We start from the raw sequence: 16,786 nt of genomic DNA on the forward strand, positions 1-16,786 counted from the left end.
GAGTGAGTTGGACATGAGTGGCTGTGATCTGCAAACATTAGAAGAGAAGCTGCTCTCTGGTCTTAGAAACCCAAACTGCCAACTGGAGAAACTGAGGTCAGTAAAACTTAAAGGTGCTGTTTGTGGGACCAGAACCAAGTCATGAATTTGTGAAACAAAGGCTTTTAATGCTGGGACAATTATTATGAAAATTAATTTGTCCTTTCAGTTAGTATTACTATTCACTAAACGGACACATTAAAAGTGACCTACAATTGAGAACTGATATTCAAGCGACAAGGCCGTAGGGTAACAATAGGTACTGCTTTGTCAAATAGGTCTGTTGGTTGTACACTAATACAAGAGTGAAATCCAATGGCATGCAGGGATACCGTCCTCCAAAATCTCTCTGTCTGTCTGCAAAAGTGGCTTATTCCACTGCTCGGTTGAATTCCCCATTGTCCTGCGTTCTATAAGGGTGTGCATTAACTTTAGATATACGCACGGCTATGAAGTAGTTCCAATTTGTTGGCCGTATCACACTTGAATATTAATTCGCCAAACTTGTTGTGAAGTTTAAATGCACTGTCACGTTACATACATGCTGTAAAATAAACGTTCAGATCATAGTAACGTTTAGCATGCGACAGAGGTGTCATTTAGCTAGTTAGGTGGCAGTAGGCTAAGAGAAATAGCAATCTTTCAAAGTTAACGTTCATCAGAATCCTGGGATATGCCAGCTTGACAACGGGAGATTAGAACTAACGTCTGGCTTTTGGCCATAGCAACCATCTATTTAGAACTAGTAACCGCAGTTTGAGAAATGAGTTGAAATGTGTCTGGGAAAAGTAGTTCTACAAACAATACAGTTCTAGCGAGTAAAACATTTAAATTAGCACCGGAAACTAACACAATTAAGTGGCAACAGTGGAATAAGCGGGATAATGGACTTCACGCCGTGCGGTTATTCAAAGTTAATGCACTTTTCTAAACGGAACGTCCCTCCGCTTCGCGTCGGGCCGTATCACCATCTAGAACGTGCATTAACTTTGAATAACCGCACGGCGTGTCGTCCATTATCCCGTACTTAACACACTTCCTGCATGTCCACAGTAGCTAGCAGAAACATCAGCTGGACAGAGTTGGGTGTGTCTGAAAGGACAGATTTTCCTCTTGGATTATTAATCCATGTGTGACCGAGGGCAATGCCCTAAATCAGTGTTACACCCAGTCACACAAATGAACAGAGGTACCCCACAGTTCTGTGAAAAGGCAGAGAAGACAGAGACGTGGTCTATCATTTAAATAAATAGTAGGGCCGGGACTTTAGCGCGTTAATTACGATTAATTAATTACACAAACATTAATGCGTTAAAAAAATTGACGCATTTTAATCGTATGCCTATTTATTTTTGCACCGCTGAACGTTTCTCACTGGATGAGTTTCAGACGGACCGATTATACTGGAGCACCAAGTAACGCGCATGAGTTCGGTTCAGACAAAACAAACCACAGTGGCACAGTGAACATGAACAAAGAAGCTGATGTGACCGCGTTGGTTGGCCCCGTGGATGGGAAATGTTGTTACAAAAAACGAACGGATGGAAGCGTAGATAAGAGCATGGTTGTGTGCAACCTATGCAACAAGGACGTATCACCGCAGGTATCACCTCAGTGCAAAACATAAAGCAGCTAGCTGCTAGCGTGGACAAAGTATTGTGATACTCCAGACACTTGTCGACACTTGAGGGAAACCTCTGAGCTTAATTTATTAAACAAATAGCAACCGAGTTGCTGTTACAGCCACAACTCACGCTTATAACAGTAATCCACCGCACCTAATTCCATGTCCAACTTTCATAGACCTAAAAGAAACTTCACACTCAGAACCGCATACAAGCACACACGCACACACGTAAACTCCGCCCCCCAGTTCCCCTTAAAGGGACACAACAATTTCATGAACTCAACTCAAGGTAACAGGTGACACAATTAACAGGATATCACAGTATTATAGTTTACAGAAGGTCTACCAACTGTATCTATAGGCTACATGAATTTCTGAAAATGTACTATTTCTAAATAGGGTAGTGCTACACTTTATGGCAAAAATTGCACTGGTCTGTTGGACTTATTAATAAACAATATTTTTGTTGCTTAAGCTTAGGCCTATGTATTCAGTCATTATCCAATAGTAGGCTATACTAAAAATCCATGTGAAAAAAAAATACTTCTCACTGTTCTCAGGTCATATATTTATATACAATTAAAATGCGATTAATTTCGATTAATTAATTACAAAGCCTCTAATTAATTAGATTAATTTTTTAAATCGAGTCCCAGCCCTAATAAATAGATTTAAAGTTGTTAGCATCTGAGGCTGAAAAGAAGGCAACCGTTAACATAAACTCCAGCGTATAAAAATATCTGTCCACATCAAATACAGCAACAATAGATATTTATTAAATGGAGTTATTAAGTGTTAAAGTGGATGACGACACTGTTGGGAGGGGTAGCCTATACTCACCTTATCGGATCCCAGTGTGCAGTTACCACCCGGTGCTCTCTCACAGCAAATCCGATACTGCAAACAAGGTGATTCAGGTGCAATTAAGATTAACACTCTAACACGTGAAGGGGGTACCCCTGCTGACTAACCCCACCACCATACAGCGCCGAGTCCACTAACAATTTAATAGCTACAGTCTTTAAAACCCCTACCCCTATTACTCTACCCATACCAGTTGACCCAGCACAGAATAATAAAAAGAGAATCAAAAGGCCGCACTGTTCTTCTCCTCTGAGATTCACACACACACAGACACACACCACCGCGTCACAGACACACCCACACTCCTAGGCCTATCAGCATAGCAGAGCCGGCGAAAGGGAGTGAGACAGAGACCCACGATAAGCAACAACCACAAACGCAACAAATAAACAGAAACAAATCAAAGTACACTAATCAAATTAAGTTAAAGGCAAAACAGCAGTGACCATCACACCTACAGAGCAAAGAGAATCCGGTTAGTAGCCTATACACGTAATGCATTCAGTCCAGTGATAGCACCGGGAAGCAAGATACTTTACCCAGGCGATTCACGGTGATCAGTATGGCTATCGGCTATTCCGTGTGGCTAAGTCAACTCGCAGCACCATAGAACTGGTGCCTTCAAGAAGAGACAACAGATTAGTTTACGGAAGTTCTACCGGTGTGAAACTACTAAACAGGGCTAATTGCCTACTATACCCGAGGCAGTGGAAACAACAGCCGGGGACTTGCAGGAAGAACCAGGAAGACAGGAAGGCTATAAACAATATGCTGTATTAGATAACATTGAAAAACACACACAACCCACACAACAAACACACGCAACACGCACACTTACCGTGGCCAAAGGTAGACAAGGATACAGGGGACAGGAGGAAAGACAGGGAACCGATCAAAAGATACACAGAAAGTAACAAAAGCATTTAAAAGTGTGACGTGCTATGGGATTGGTCATTGTCATTCACATGACACCACCTAATTAGGGTTGCCGGAACTTTCCGCAAGTGGACTCACCTTGTCACACATGCATACAGTTTATTAACCTGTTTATCCAAGTACATGGTTCCCAACATGTCCCCTGTTTCTGAGTTCTGATTTGTTATCTGTAACATGGTGGTCATTGAACAGGGTTGGACTCTTCACTGGTGTTATGTACAGTACTTGGATTGAGTAATAGTAGACTTTACTAACCACAGACTTGTGGTTCTTACAGACTTGTTGGCTGTAAACTGAGGGGAAGATTCTTGGCTCTGGCCCACCAGGGGGCAAACCCCCATCTAAGAGAGCTGGACATGAGTAACAGTGAGCTTGAGGACCATGGAGGAGAACTGCTCCATCAACCACTGAATCAAGACTGTAAAGTGAGGTCTGTATTTTGCACAGTGCACACAGACTGGTATTTCTGCTTGAAGTAATAAACAGCTAACACCTTTATTTACCATTTCATATTTGGGGATGTAAGGAGTATAGAGGACATGTTGCTTATGGTGTTTTCCTCGCTTTATATAGACTTACCAGGTGTAAACTCAAATACAGCTACTCTGAGGTTGTGGTCTCAGTTCTGCAGTCATATATTTCTCAACTGAGTGAGTTGGACATGAGTGGCTGCGATCTTCAAGCATCAGAAGAGAAGCTGCTCTCTGGTCTTACAAACTCAAACTGCCAACTGGAGAAACTGAGGTCAGTATAACAGTATATCATACTGTAGGCCTACGTACACATTGTTTGACATAAAATATTGTCTCTGTTGTTTGCTACTAGAATCAAGACATGAATTTGTGAAACATTGGCTTTTATTCTTTTGCCAATGTTGATGTTGTCATAGACCTGATTTGTCCTACTGTATGTAGAGCTTAGTTAACTGTAGAGTGTATTAACCAGACAATAGCAACAGCTGTGTTTTCGTTCTTGATTGGTCTCTAATTGCACTCTTTGTGATTCTCTGAAAACGCTAAGGGCTCTATTATCAGGATCAAATGGGCATTGTCGCAAGTCAATCGCGCAAGTTTCTTTGGGGGCAGTCCTAGCGCAAAAGGCTATAATGACTGCGTGAAAAGTGAACATTGCGCTCGGCGCAAAGTCAAAAAGGGTTGTCTTAATTTAGTTAATTAGTCGTGGGTGTCTTTTGGGAGTAGCATGCAATAAACCAATTAGATTTCACACTCTCATTCCCTTTAAAAGCCTGGCGCATTGTTCAATGGCCTGTTGGTATTATCATGGCGGATTTACCTGAGCATCTACTGTACTCCAGAAGAGACCGATTTGCTCGTGCATGAGGCATGGGCAGTGTGTAATGGAGGCTCAGCCTTCCCAAATTTTATGCTGGAAAATTGTGAAAATAATGTGTCTAATGTACATGATGTGTGAATATCATTTTCTAACACGGATAGTTCCGGTCCTTGATGATGATGGCTGAATCGCGTTCGATGCTGTTATAAAATCCAACACAAACATTTACCTTGACCGCATTTCGTTAATGCGCTACCACAACTTGCACAAAAGTTAAAGTAGCTGCGTCTCGATGTTGCATGAAAAAGTCAGTCAACACCTTATCAAAATTAACTTAATTCGCTTAATGCGCTATAGAGCTATATCCACTCGCACACATTTAGTTTGAACAGGAGAGATTACGCATGCAGGCGTGCAACTAGGCTACTTGTTGTTTTCTTTTACTCCGCTATCAGCACACAATGTCAAGCTAATTCACTAACTCAATAGCCTACTCATCATGGATATCGCAAGTTCTTTTAAACAAACAAAACAGAAAGGATGGAGGATGGAGGCAGCTAGAGGAGTTATTCCAGATGACCAATAACAAGGTAGACAATTGTCAGAACGCTACAGCTGTTTAATGCCAGACGTTAAATGTACGCTAGAACAAAACTAACTGAAGGTAACTTAGCCATAGGGCTGTGTAATGTTGTCTAAATGAGCAGGTCACTGTTGGACGTTATTGTTGTATTATTGCATGTGGATGTTGTTTTGCTATGTAGGCTACTTTTTGCTGACCAATACACAAACCTAAAACCGAGAAACAGACAAATATTATTTAATTATATTCGGGCTGCGCACTCCTGCTGATGAAAGAAGTAGGGTGTGTGCACTCACTGTGCACTCTTCCATATCCCCAAGCCTCATGCGCTCATAAAATGGCCTTTCAGCTATGCACGAATGATTCCTGACAAGGTTTTTCCTGGTCAGTGGCACGCTTACTTTCTGCATCCATATATTAGCGACTGGTGAGCTTTGAGCCGGACCACACCTCTTCTCTTCACTGACACGCCCGTTAGGGCGCAATATCATCTCCCATTTAGAGAACGTACATTTGCGCTGGAAAAATGAAGGATGCGCTCGCAGAGAATAGTAATTATAGGTTGCGCAAGTCACGAAAGCTCATTGCGGTCTGCAAAATCGGGCCCTAACACTTTGATACACACATTCCCTTTCCTCCATCTAACAGTGGCTAATAGAAAATAGTGTTACCTCAGATTGCTTCATGACACACACATCGATCAAGTCAAGTTACTTTATTCATACCGCACATTTAAAACCATCAGGAGATGATCCATTGTGCTTTACAGGTCAGGCAAACAAGTAGATGATACAGTATATGTAATTAGAAGTGTCTCAGCTATCTTGTAAGAGCTTGTGATCTACAATTCCTTAACATTGTAACAACTGACGTTTTTTAAAGCTTGCTGCCTATACTTCTTTCCTCTCCGACTGTATGTGCTGGTTGTAAAACGGTCAGAGGGACCCTGTGAGGTTGTAGCCTCTGCTGTGCAGCACATGGTGTCCCTGTTAGAACTGGACCTGAGTGACCATCATATGAATATCGCTGCAGTTCAGTTCCTGAGTGCAGGGAGAATTCAGCCCGGGTTTGAGTGGTGGGCTGTGTTTGTTTGGTACACACTGAAATAGTCTGATGCTTTAGTAACTTATCATTCTGAATCTGTTATGTTCCTGGTGTGCTGGGTGAAACTACACAATGTTGGAACGGACCAGGATAGTGTTCAAATTCATATGATAACCACAGATATTGTTTATATGACTTGTAACTGGCATATAATAATCCTGTGGTCAGTTTTGTGTATAAACTGATATGGTGGTTTACTGGTCTAAACAGGCAATAATAATGTGGGTCCTGGAGACCCATGAACACTGTGTGTAACTAATCTATGAACACATAAGAGCATCATATCAGGGATATCAGGGCTGGCTGAGTTGAGGCCAGTGATGTACTTCCCAGTGCTTATGGGTTGTTATATTGATTATTGATCATATAATGGTTAAAATGAAGCATTTTATAATAATCATTACTATGAAAATGAGGATCACCTTATAGTTTGGAGTCACAGGTCGAATCAGTTATCCTATTTAAAAAAAGAAGCAATAGCAATAAAAAAGAACTCCAAGAGACAAATATGACTTTGCTTTTATGAATACTATTTCCATACCATCACTGATATGCTCATCACCAAAATAGCATATCATGACATTGTGGTGTAGTTTTAAGTCTTTGTTGCCCATCTCTACTCCTGCTGTAACATATTGTATGATTATATATGAACTTGAACAACGTTGAGATTTACACAGGTGATCAAATTGAATTATATCATTCCTTTCTGCCTTTTGCACTCTGTCTTTGTCACTCTATGCAGACTAGCTGGTTGTAAACTGACAGAGGAATCCTTTGAGGCTTTAGCCTCTGCTGTGCAGCACATGGTCTCCCTGACAGAACTGGACCTGAGTGACAATCACATAAGCATCACTGGAATTCAGCTTCTGAGTTCACTGAAAAGTCACATCAACTGTAAACTGCAGACATTAAGGTTTGTGTTTGACTTTCCTCAGGCTTTTAAACAGTGTCTTTGATAGTTTCAATACCAGTATGTTCACCACACAACATTATGTCAGTGTTTTTTTTCCTACCAAGCAGTAAAAATGGGTTAGGTGAGCAGGAGTGTGTTGAGAGTCCAGTCTAATGTCTTTTATGACTGAGTCACTGATACCTTATAGCATGTTGATGCAATTGAAGTTTCAATTTCATCAGTGTCATTAAATGGTGTTTAGAAACTCAAGTTCAGGAGGAGCGAGAAGGAATTTGCCATGCCTCTGTCTCAGTCGGTCTTACAAACGTAAAGATGTCCAAGCTTTCTGCTGTTTACATGGCATAATAATAAGCTTGAGTAATTACTAGTCAAGTCAAGTTTATTTACATAGCGCATTTCATACACAGAGGTCATTCAATGCGTTTTACATGAACAAAACCAAACAGTAATAGCAGATAAAAGCATACTGTAACTGCCAAAGCAGCAGCATCGGGTTAACTTGCTCACTATCTCCCCTCACACCTCCAGTCTTCCTTAGTTCAGAATAAAGGGGTGTGTGACGGGGTCCTGCATGACTTCTGCCTGCACAGTTGATTCTTGCACGCTCCCACAAAACACTTCAGGACCCTGGTCAGGGACCTCACCTCGCCAAACACGCTTTGCCACTATTTCGGATCATGAGCTAGTGAATTATTTGTAATAAGATGACTACTGACGGATATAATGTACTCTTAAACTACAAAGTTCAGACATGAAAATCACTCACCTTTCGGCGAAATTCGCCGTTTCGAAGCCAAAACAGATGACTTACATGATTCGTGCAGATCCGATGAGAAAATATTTAGGGGGGGGGGGGGGGGGGGTCAAGGTGAATTGAATTTACAAATGAGTTTAAAAATCAGGCGCAGACGCTAACACATCTTGAGGTGTTTCCAGAGCCGCATTTAAAACGTGTCTGATCAGCAACGGATGCGTGAATGTAGCCCTATGCGTTTAATAAACATTGGAAGCTAATTGTTGACAAAGACGCAACACGAACAGAAAGCGCACGCCAAGTAGGTTATAGCCTCCCTGTTGTGAGCGCAGATGCGTCTGAGATGTCAGGTGAAATAGTGATCCTAGGAGAGATGCCGAGGGATTTCACAGGTGGGCTAGAAAAAGACGCTGAGATTAGTGTAGCAACGTAGCATAGGTTGTTTTCTTCTAGGTTCGTTTTGTCCAGAGACACAGTTGATTGACATGATAATGCTGTCTTTTGCCTATATAACTCAAATGATTCGCTAGTAACGTAGCCAAAAAAAGTTGCAACTGCTTCAGACCACAAGTAACGCACGTAACCGTTTGAGTTATGTGTGTGACTTGCGACAAGTTTCAGTTACACCCGGATCATTATGATTTACGAGTTCGTAAGCCAGGCGTAATGTAAATTTATGATTGTCGAGTTACAGGACCCTGATCAGTAGCCTAGTCTGTACCTACAGGTAGCCTACAGTTTAGCATGTAATATGAAGACAGTTCACATAACTTTATTGGTTGGTTAAACACACTAGCACAACAATTGCATGTTAAAACGTTTAAACACAATTTTACAAATTAAAGCCTATCTACCCTATTTTATATAATATTAGTTTGAAATAGTGTGTGTCTCAAGCAAGTATATTGATTACCTGGTTTGTAGGCCAGTCAATCTAGCGTTTGACCCATAACTAATTGCAATAGTAATCTTTCCAAGTTTTTTGTGATCCCTAGGTATATGTTATTAACATATAAAAAATCTACCCTTTTATATTTAGTGGAACATACTTCCACTAAATATAAACACACTCCAAAAGTGTGTTCCACTAAATATAAATGGGTGGATTTTTAATATGTGATGCAGGACTCGGAGGGTTTAAGGATCAATAAAAAGTATGAACCAACTATTGCAATTAGTTTAAGTTTTGGCCCTTTTTTGAGCTAGATTGACTGGCCTATTGATCCAACAAATATTCAGACTTAACCTTATTCTGATAGTCTAAGTGTCCATTAGGCCTATGAAGTCTTCAGAAATGTGTAATAACTTAGGCTAATTCACAGAGAAAGAGAGAGAGAGAAAGAAAGAAACCAGGTCCCTCACACTTTGGAAGATTTTTTTCAATTTTTTTAAACTTTTTTTTTTGTTGTTGTTTTGTTTTCGGGGGGGGGGGGGGGGGGGGGTCGCGCACTCTTCTCACCTTTTTCACCCCTGACCCGTTTTCATGCCTGACAAAGTTTAGAATACACCTGCAGAGTCACTGACAGAAAGACTTTAAAGGGCCTAATGCTCTTATAACAGTCAGGTCGAATGTCAATGCAATTTCTTAAGTTCCATTGTTTGGAGTTAGATGACTAATGAGGGCTATGATGTACTCTGAAAACGCTCACTGTCTGCGCCTGCTAAGTCACTGACAACAAGGCTTTGTGTGGCATATTGCTCTTGTAACACAGCAATGTCATTGTTTTGCCATTTAAAACATTCAAGGTGGTGAAGATTATTGTCTTCTAATAATGGTAGAATTTACTTTGTTTAATTTACTCTCTCTTTCCCTCTCTCTCTCTCTCTCTCTCCTTTAAAGACATGCCCGTGGAGAACTGAGAAACTGTAAGTGTTGATCTACTGTGGAGTGCTGCACTGTTATTATATGCTTATGAATTTGACATCAGAGGGATCATGGCAGACAAAGAAGGAGAACTAGTACGGCACGACACATAAGAAGCCCCTGAGAACAGAGACAGATTAACATGTGGAGAGTCTCAAGTTAGAGTGGAAGAAAACAATAGAATTAGAGGATAGAAAAAGCAAGCAAAGTTTGACATATTGGATTAAATATTACTGTAGATGACTAGATTTTTTATTTAGATTACAGATACTGTATGTCCTGTTCAAACTCATGTAGTAGATGTTATACATTCACAATAGCTCTTTATGCTCCAGACTTGTTGGGTAGTGTGTAGAAGTTTTAATGGTGGAGAGCAGTTTAAGCTTGTAGCTGCTTAACTACAGTATGTGATGACAGATCACAGCCAATCATCCTCTCAATACAACAAATGATATGCTACGGTCTGCTCTTATCGTTGGCAGTGGATGCAGTGCACCAGGTAGTGATAGAGCAGGTTGAGTGAAAGTGTGTTTGTGAATGTGCGGTGGTGAAAGTGTGCGGTGCATGTGTGTGTGTGTGTGTGTGTGTGTGTGCACATCTGCATTTTTATGGCTGTGTGTGTGTTTGTGTGCTTGAGAGTGTGTGTTTGTTTTCCTGTTTGTGTGTCAGTATGTGTGTGTGAGTGTGTGTGTGTGTGTTTGCTTTAAGTTTCAAGACTTAATATTGTTGCATATAGATTGCAAATTAGTGAAATTCGTATGCCATTCGTTGCAGTAGTGCAAGGATAAAAGGGGTAAATAAACACAGGGGGCATGGTGGCAATGAATAAAGGATAGTTGGAGAGACAACTCTATATGAGACAATACAAGACTGTACAGTATCACTCATGGCCATACTATCCATACACGCACACATTATACAGCCATGCTGTACACACACACACACACACACACACAACTCCTGTACCTACATGTACATGTAATATATAAGACAACTATACACACATAAAACCACAGGCCCATGGACATGAGACATGAACACTAAAAACAGTATGCATCCCGAATGCAGTATAGCAAGTGTGTAATGAACAGTGTGGGTAGAATTTAAAAAGTCAGTAGCGACCATGGCAATGCATACAGTAGTAGAGCATATCATAAAAGAAATAAGGCAGCACATGTGGGCAATAAAGGGAAGGAGCTGTTTAGTCACTGACCATTTAGGACTCTGACAGCTTGTGGTATAAAACTGGCTCTGAATGGTGTGGTGTGGGTGGTAATGCTCCGGTAGCGCTTACCAGAGGGAAGCAGAGAGAAGAGGGAGTGAGCTGGGTGGCTGGCATCCTTGATGATGGACTCAGCCCTCCTCTGACAGTGTGTGGAGTAGACAGTTGACAGAGGTGACAGAGGTCTATGGTGGTAGAACAGTGTCATATCTTGCAAGCGCAATACAACATCCTCAGGAGCAAATACTATTAATTCACTCGCATAGACATAGCAGCGAGCGAGGAAAACAACAGCTGGGGGCCATACGCTCTCCAAGATGAGTTCTGCTCGCTCTCTGGAAGTACAGCTTTGCTCGCGTGGGTTGACTTTTGACAGTTTGGGGGACAGAACCAAGGAAGTTGCCTGTTGTGATTGGTCATTTGTGTGTGTGTGTGTGTGTGTGTGTGTGTGTGTGTGTGTGTGTGTGTGTGTGTGTGTGTGTGTGTGTGTGTGTGTGTGTGTGTGTGTGTGTGTGTGTGTGTGTGTGTGTGTGTGTGTGTGTGTGTGTGTGTGTGTGTGTGTGTGTCTGTCTGTCTGTCTGTCTGTGTGTTCAATATTTGTGTCTCTGTGTGTGTTATTGCTCACTGTTTGCTGCTTACTCGGTGTGTGTTTGCTCTGGTAGCACTTACCAGAAGAGAGGATAGGGAGTGAGCTGGGTGGCTGGCGTCCTTGATGATGGACTCAGCCCTCCTCTGACAGCGTGTGGAGGCTGCTCAGACCCATGTAGTCAGTAAACAAACTGAAGTTGGTCCAGGAAAGCAGGGTGGTGTGTATTGATGTAGGCTGTAACCAGTCTCCCCAGACAGTTCACCACCACGGAGGTTAGGGCGATGGGCCAGTAGTCATTCAGGCAAGACACGGCACTTTTCTTGGGCACTGGCACAATCGTTGTCTTTGTGAAACACAAAGGCACTGTGCACCAGGGCAGGGACAAGTTGAAGATGTCAGTGTAGGTTTGTGGCACCTGAGTGGCGCACGTCTTGAATACACAAGACGGGATGTCATCAGCGCTGGCAGCTTTGTGAATTTTAACCCGTTTTAAAGGTTTTGCCGACCTTACCCTCTGAGACCTGTAAGATGTCTCCTCCTATTGGAAGAGCACCTTCATCCCCTGGTTTAGACTCGCGAGACTCAAAACGAGCATAGAGTTTATTTAGCTCGTCCAGAACCAAGGCAGGTGTGTCTGTAAGAGCTGGTGTGGCTTATAGTCTGTGATCACCTGCAGTCCCTTCCACAGGCAATGTCACAGTTGCTGAAGTCATTCTCCAACTCATTCCCATACTGTTTTTTAGCCACTTGTATTGCCCTTCTTAGTGTGTACCTTGAGTTCTGATATCTAATCAGGTCATGGTCCTCTCCCTCAGGCTCAGGTAAACAGCGTTGTTTACCCAGGTGTTCTGGCTGGCAAAGGATCGGACGATATGGGAATGCACACACAAATCCATGATGTAGTCCAGGGCTATTCAACTTCAGTACCAAGAGGGCCGAATGGAAAAATCACTGGGTTTTCAGGGGCCGCATAAAATAAGACGCCGCAAAATAATTGTATCCAACAATATTTGATAAAATCAGAGTAAAATTCCGTTCAATTCAATTGAATTTTATACAGTACACTGGCATATAAACTAAGAACATAGCCTATTATCCATATCCATAAAAAAAATTGTCTCAGACAGGTGATAGGCTGCCACACAAACTATACAAGTATTTGAAAACACCCAGGCTAACCATAGTATTTCATACCTGATGTCTGATAGCTGCCATATCATGCATCAGTGGGAAAAATTGCAGTGTTGATTTAACTAGCCTACTTCAAGATAATTAGGCTCATAAGTGTTTCAAACACACACAGTAGCCTACAGCGCCAATCTCTCAAATATACTTAGCATTGAATTTAAAGAAAAGTTAATGCCAGCTCTGCCTCTGTTTATCTATTTCACGATTTCTTACCGCCAAAGATTCTAAACTTCGAGCCTGCGCAAATCACAAACAGTAACATTCCCACGAGTGGAGTGAAGATGGCTCTGTCTAAAGAAACGTCTAATTGACAACGAGAATCGTTCATTTTAGCCTACCCTCTGCAACAAGTACGAGACTTTCATGTTTATTGTGCAACGAATCCATCGCTGTAAAGAAGGAATATAAAGTCAAGAGGCAATTCTCTACAAACCACAGCTCCTTCACTAACTTTCCCGAGGGCTCGGAGGAACGGAGACCGGGTATGATTGTAACATTTTTGATTTGCGCACGCTCGAGGTTTAGAATCTTTGGCGGTAAGAAATCGTAATTGAATCAACATTTAATGATAACATTTAAAACTAGTTACACATTTGGAAATGTCAGTTTGTGTAGTGATGTGCTGTGTTCTCTGAGTGAAGATAACTGGAAGAATAGTCTGGCCAATAGGGGCGGGCCGACAGTGCGCTACTCGCCAATCATATATATGAAGATCTATGCACACCCGTCAAAGCGAGTTCATTCTCATGACGAGACACGCGGGCCACAGGAAATTTGAAGCGGGCCACATCTGGCCCGCGGGCCGCTAGTTGAATAGGCCTGATGTAGTCCGTCACCTGATGCACTCTGTCACTGAATCGGCGTACTCGTCCAGCTCCGCCGAGGAGTCTTTGAACACAGACCAGTCCGTTATGTCAAAACAGTCCTGAAGTTCAGACTCGTGTTCTGCAGACCAGCATTGAACTTCACTCACTGCTGGTTGCTCACGCTTTAGCTTCGGTTTTGTAGGCCAGCAGGAGGAACACTGACAAATGGTCACAAAGTAGGGAGTCCAGGAGAGTCATACGCTCATAGACAATACAGCAGTTATGTACCTGTGGAACAAATGGTCCGATTTACCAAAGTGTGTGTGTGGTACAGACCTGTATGAGCCTTTCAGTGGGGTGAAACAGTGGTCAAGGGTCTGATCGTCCCTAGTGGGACAGGTGACGTGCTGGTGGTACTTGGGAAGGACTGTTTTGAGGTTGCAGTGATTGATGTCACCCGTTATGATGAGGATTGCTTCCTGGTGCTGACTCTCTTGTTTACAACATACAGTTCAAGTGCCGCTGCAGCAGGGGCGTCTGGTGAAATGTAAACAGTTGTGAGAAGTACAGAAGGAAACTTTATCAGCAGATCAAACGGATGCCATAATAGTCAGATACTCCAAAAGGAGTGTTTAGGTTAAGCCAGGTCTCGGTGAAACAGAGTACACTGCACTCTCACAAGTCCCTGCATGAGCTGATGCAACAGTGGAGCTCATCCAGTTTGGTCTCCATGGACTGCAGATTAGCCAGCAGTAAGGTAGGGATGGGAGGCCGGGTTGGACGCCTTCGCCGTCTGGCTAAGGTAAGGTAAGGTAAGGTACTTTTATTTATATAGCGCATTTAATGTGCACTGAGTGCAGCCCAAAGCGCTTTACAGAACACAGAGACAGTGCCGAAACGGAGTGGCGTAGTCGCCAGCGTACCCATGACAACACAACAAACAAAACAAATTCACAAAATAACAAGACAAGATGCCAGACGGAGTGGCGTAATCGCCAGCGTACCCGTGACACCAAGACATACAATACAAGACATACAAACAAATAAACAAATGTTAAATAAATAATAAAACAAACAAAAAACAGAAAAGTCCACGTCAACTTACGCCACCTCGTCTCCCCCTCCTCCACCCATGAGTAGACCTGTTGACCGATCCGCGTGTGGAGTTACAAACAATATCCACAGGTAATCCTGTTATATTTATATTGATCATTACGTTGCTTCTGATGTCCAGGAGAGTCATACAGTCATAGACAATACGGTAGTTTTGTACGTGTGGAACGTGTGTGTGTGTTGTCCCGTTTGTGTGTGACCTGTTTCCGTGTGAGTGTGAATGTGAGACTGTATGTCTCTTAGAGTGAGTGTGTGTGTGTGTGTGTGTGTGTGTCCACATGTATGTCCTGCATCACCTCTCTTTGTTTTCCCTCCTCCCCTTGCGTTTGTGTGTGTGTGTGTGTGTGTGTGTGTGTGTGATGTGTTGCTCCTGCTTCCCCTCGTGTGTGTTTGTGTGTGTGTGTGTGTGTGTTTGTGTGTGTGTGTGTGTGTGTTGTCCCTGCTCCCCTCCTGTGTTTGTGTGTGTGGTGTGTGTTGTTCCTGCTCCCCTCCTGTGTGTGTGTGTTTGTGTGTGTGTTTGTATGTAAGTATATATTCTCTTTTGATCCGTGAGGGAAATTTGGTCTCTGTATTTATCCCAATCCGTGAGTGAGTGAAACACACACAGCACACAGTGAGGTGAAGCACACACACTAACCTGGAGCAGTGAGCTGCCTGCTACAGTGGCGTTCAGGGAGCAGTGAGGGGTTACAGGAGGTGCCTTCCTCAAGGGCACTTCAGCCGTGTGTGTGAGTGTGTGTGTGTGTGTGTGTGTGTGTGTGTGTGTGTGTGTGTGTGTGTGTGTGTGTGTGTGTGAGCGCAAGAGAGCAGTGAGGGGTTACAGTAGGTGCCTTCCTCAAGCGCACTTCAGCCGTGGATGTGTGTGTGTGTGTGTGTGTGCCTTCCTCAAGGGCACTTCAGCCGTGTGTGTGAGCGCAGGAGAGCAGTGAGGGGTTACAGTAGGTGCCTTCCTCAAGGGCACTTCAGCCATGGATGTGTGTGTGTGTGCCTTCCTCAAGTGCACTTCAGCCGTGTGTGTGAGCGCAGGAGAGCAGTGAGGGGTTACAGTAGCTGCCTTCCTCAAGCGCACTTCAGCCGTGTGTGTGAGCGCAGGAGAGTGCAACCTCTTCCCCTTCCCACATTTGTCCTGCTGGTCGGGGATCAAACTCGGTTACAAGCCCGAAATCCTAACCTGTGTGTGTGTGTGTGTGTGTGTGTGTGTGTGTGTGTGTGTGTGTGTGTGTGTGTGTGTGTGTGTGTGTGTGTGTGTGTGTGTGTGTGTGTGTGTGTGTGTGTGTGTGTGTGTGTGTGTGTGTGTGTGTGTGTGTGTGTGTGTGTGTGTGTGTGTGTGGTGCTCCCCTCCTCTCTGTGTGTGTTTCTGTTTGTTTGTGTTTGTTTGTGTGTGTGTTGTCACGACTATCTAGCTCAGAGTAGCCATGACATAAAGGGGGACCACACCGTTTGAACAGTTAAATACAAATCATTTATTAGCATAAAATAATACCACTAAAGCATAATCTAAATCAAGAAGAATATCAAGTCAGTAAATGAGAAGCAAAGCAATGCAGAGCAAAGCAGAGAGCTGCAGAGCAAAGCAGAGAGAGAGAGCAGCAGGCCAAAGGTGTTTTTGAACAGTCCCGCTCGTGTGTGTGTGTGTACGTGTGTGTGTGTGTGTGTGTGTGTGTGTGTGTGTGTGTGTGTGTGTGTGTGTGTGTGTGTGTGTGTGTGTGTGTGTGTGTGTGTGTTGTGTTTGTGGTGTGTTGCCCCTGCTCCCATCCTGTGTGTGCGTGTTTGTTCCTCCTCTGGTCTCCTCTCTGTACCTGTCACTGGTCTGACTGTTCTCACTGTACTCACACACTCACATACACACACACACACACACACTCACACACTAACACACACTGTGTGT

The 16,786-nt window shown here is 43.1% G+C and overlaps 1 protein-coding gene across 1 annotated transcript in view; it reads left to right on the forward strand.

Moving 5' to 3' along the window:
• Nucleotides 1-16,786, forward strand: part of LOC134078525 (NLR family CARD domain-containing protein 3-like) — an 80,617-nt gene that overhangs the window by 62,006 nt on the left and 1,825 nt on the right. The window lies entirely within an intron of this gene.

This window comes from Sardina pilchardus, chromosome 1 (assembly GCF_963854185.1).
Source record: "Sardina pilchardus chromosome 1, fSarPil1.1, whole genome shotgun sequence".
Classification (NCBI taxonomy): Eukaryota; Metazoa; Chordata; class Actinopteri; order Clupeiformes; family Clupeidae; genus Sardina; species Sardina pilchardus.